This window comes from Dipodomys spectabilis, unplaced genomic scaffold (assembly GCF_019054845.1).
Source record: "Dipodomys spectabilis isolate Male_0828 unplaced genomic scaffold, ASM1905484v1 ptg001369l, whole genome shotgun sequence".
In the NCBI taxonomy this organism is placed as follows: Eukaryota; Metazoa; Chordata; class Mammalia; order Rodentia; family Heteromyidae; genus Dipodomys; species Dipodomys spectabilis.
Window position 1 is genome coordinate 26,614 of NW_024872046.1, and position 4,240 is coordinate 30,853.

Sequence of the window (4,240 nt, forward strand, 5' to 3'; positions counted from 1 at the left end):
TAGCTAAGATATGGAACAAACCCAGATGCCCCTCAGTAGATGAATGGATCAAGAAAATGTGGTATATATACACAATGGAATTCTATGCCTCCATCAGAAAGAATGACATTTCCCCATTTGTTAGGAAATGGAAAGGCTTGGAAAAAATTATATTAAGTGAAGTAAGCCAGGCCCATAGAAACATAGGTCCCATGGTTTCCCTTATTTGTAATATCTAGTATATGTATGAGTCAAGCGTAAAAGGTCAGATAATGTGATGTCAGGAAAATGAACCCTTAGATATGTTTTTTAATGTTTTTTTTTTCTTTCATGCATGTGTTTCTAACGCATTTATAAGATTATCTCTTTGTAGCGTTGTATGTCCCTCCCCCACAGTATAACTCCTCCTTTCACTATATTTGATGTAAGTATAACTTGTGGAGGAGATGGGGAAAAACCAGTTGTTTAAGGATACAGGTGGACCTGTGGCAACAATGAGAAGTACAAGTTGTCATGTCCAAAATGAGCTTTACAACTTCGGTGCGGGGGGGGGGGGGGAGGGTAGAGGGGGAGGAGAAGGATTGGGATTGGGGGGGCGGGGGGAGGCTGGGAAGGGATGTGAAGGGTAAACCAAAGGAGGAGTCTGCAATGGTTGGTAAGAAATGTACGCATTATCCTGCCCATGTAATTGTAACCCCTCTGTACAGTATGTTCACAAATAAAATAAAATAAAACTAAAAAAAGAAGAGTCATTTCCTTAGGAAGTTTAGTTGCAGTGTAAAGAAACCTGAAATACAAAAGACAGGATACTGGAAACTATCTTCTAGCAATATCAGTCTGTAGGTGTAGATTTTGTTTCCCATTGTTTCAGGAGGCCCAATTTTTTTATCTTCATTTTCTCCATCTGGTGATCAATCAAAATTCTAATAACATCTTGGGATTGATGTATCTTTACTGGATTCTCCCATTTCTGTTGGAAAGGTTGGAAGGATAGAAAATTGAGTTTCTGTTTCTGTTTTACCTTATATTTTTATTACTTTAGGAACTCTAACTCAAAATGACATATATATCAGGAGGCAGATTTCATTTCCATATTCCTACTTTAGTCTTTGGTACTTAGTGATCTCCAAATGTGAAAATAAAGATAGGGAGCTGCTTATTTAGATATTATTTAGAATTTCAAGACATCATTAATGCAAGGCCTTTAGTTGTATGTACATCATACATGTATACAAAGCTGGTGGCAACTTTCTCTTATTCTCAGAAACTAGGATGTGTTGGTGTCCCTGTAGTTGCATCAGGAAAACTCTGTAGTTGAGGTTAGTTTACTAAACCAAGACTGCTGTAACAGTCTTGGTTTAATGGATTGAATTATCCGTATTTATAATTTCACAGTTCTAAAGGACAGAAATCTAAAAGAAGTCTCACTAGATTAAAATCTAGCCAGAAACAGAGCTGACATATTTTCAGATTATTCTAGGGCAAAAGGCATTTACTTTCCTTTTTTTTTATTTTGAGAATACCGTACAGAGGAGATAAAATGTCATGGTCAAGATAACGAGTATATTTCTTATCAAGCATTGTTGCCTCCTCTTTGTTTCCCCTTCTCATCCCATTCCATACTACCCCACTTCCCCACACCCGGTCCCAACTTCCACACCAAAGTTGTATTTGATGTTGTGGAGGGGAAGGGCAAAAACAAAATCGTTTAACTAGGGATACAGGTGGACCGATTGCAACAATGAGATGTACAAGTCGTAATGTCGAAAAACGAACTTTATAAGGCATTTACTTTCTGTTACACTTTCCAGAAATTTCTGTTGTCTTTTCCTTTATTTTCGAATGGACCATCTTTACACATCTTATAGTCCCCTGTCATTGTCCTTTCCAACTAAATCTGGGACTTTTAATTACCCATTTGAGTATAGTTCATCCATGTGATAATTATTCAAATTTGCATTCCTTGGGTAAGGAAAGGTGATTATTTTACTGATAACCCAAATCTACATTTGAAGGATTACATATTTGGGGAAAATAGATGTTTGGGGAAGGTATTTTTCTGCCTAACACAATGAGTGTCTAGCATTCTTTCTACTATATATATCCTGTTATCCTTTCATTAGATGTGAACAACGTATTTCTTGAATGAAATCTAACTAAAAAATATAAAATTATTCGATGAAAGTAGTTAATCCTGATTTAAAAACTTACCTCCTAGAAACATTAAATCCCAGAGAGCAGCTCCTGAAACAATTCTGGCACTGGTAATTTTTATACACTCTGTTTAAAAAGATTCTCTTTTCAAGAGCATTCAACTACTATTTTTTTGTTAATATCGTTAATATTTATTGGACTGCTATTTTTAAAGAATGCATCACCCAATACTAGTTCTCTTTTTCTATCTTTATTGTGTCTAATCAATTTCTGAAAGAAACACAACTATTTCAATTATTTGAAGTGCTTATTGAAGTTGAATCAGTGTGGAGAGGAAAAGAAAAAAAAAAGTCTCTGTGAATATGCCAGCTTAAAAATGTTCCTATAAGCTTTTATCTTAAAATCATCCTTTTTCATTATGTTTAGATTCTGATAAAATTTAGCCTTTCAACACACAATGTTATTGCAACATTATTTCATGTCTCTCAAAAGCAAATAAAAATTCCTATTTATTCCTTTTAATAGCTTAGCCAAAGCAAATGGTTTATTAGATATTTAGAGTCACGTTCAGACACTATGTTGGAAACGAGAGAAGGGAAAAAAATCATACTTTTATTCTTCCATGAACCACTCTGATTTATTTAAGCCATTTCTGAAAGAATGAAATGCTTGCTTGGATGCCATTTGCTTAATATCCACAATTTGTCATTCTTCCTTTATTAATAGGAGACTTTGGAGAAATGATGATAATTCATATTAGAAAAAGGAGAAAGTGAAAATGAGGGAGAAATCTAGACATTTTGTTTCTCCTCAGTTCAATCACAATGTCTGGATAATGATTGTGGATATTAGCTACCATGCTCTAGAATTATTAAATTCATCTATAGAAAAGATAACCCTACATGCAAGTCACTACATGGAGAATGCTTATTGATAGAAAAAATGTAATAGCATTAAACAGGAAATTTTATCTATTTGTTTACTTCTTGTTTAGAATTTGGTAAATTCTGGTGTTCTATAGTCAATTCTTATGAAGGTATACAAGGATGGTAAGAAACTAACATCTTAATATCATGTTCTAATATTAGCTTAGTTTTTGCTGTGTTATATGTATGAGGCTGTATTTGAGTTTTGCCTCTATTTCATATTCTTTATTCTTCCAGAATATAACTTGAAGGAAGACTCCCTCTGGAAATATTTTTATAGGTAAGGGGAAACAATAATCCATTCGGCACAGACAATGGAATAAAATCTTCTTCGAGAAATAGTGTTCTCCGCTTCTGGTTCATTTTTGTAAGCTGAAGTAAGTCACATGACCTAACTTGACATTGATGATTAGAGAAAAATCTCACTTACAGGAAACTGATACAAGCCATAGAGTAATTTGCCAATATATGTAACACTTGAGAAAAAGAGAAAAATGAAAAGTATTATAATACAAATCAATAATACTTTCCATCACATGTCTCTGCATGAAGGAAGCCATTATGTGTCTTTGTTTATAAAACTACTAGAATTTCCAATCTTATATTTATGCCTTGAATGTTACAGGAATTGGAGAATATTTTGATACTGAGTGCATAAAATCTCAAAGAAAACTGGGGTAATCTTTTAAATACTAGGAGAAGAACTCATTTTAAAGATAATACTTTATACTTTGTAACATAGTATTTTTTTTATAAATATGTTTTAGCTAATGTGACTATCCACCAGAATAAATGTCTACATTTATCTGCATCTTGTGCAGACAGCATAGTCAATTAGATAAAAATGGGAGTTAATCAGTAGCAATTTTTAAAAATGCAAAAAATGTGGAGAGTAAGCTAATATACATATTTTTCCACTATTGCCATCCACCTCCTTCTTCTTCCTTCCTAGGAAACACTCCCTATCAAAAAAAGGCTTAGGTATTTGGCTCTTGACCTTGAAAGTGGAAGCAGAATATTATGGATGTTGGAGATGAATGTTTATGCGGTTTTACATAATAGTGTCACATGCAACAGCTCTATGAGTCTTGAAGGTCTTAACTGTACATACTTAGTGATATGACATGAATGTATTGTTTTCTTAGCATTGTTTTTTATTTCCTTTTCAGCACCTGTCCAAA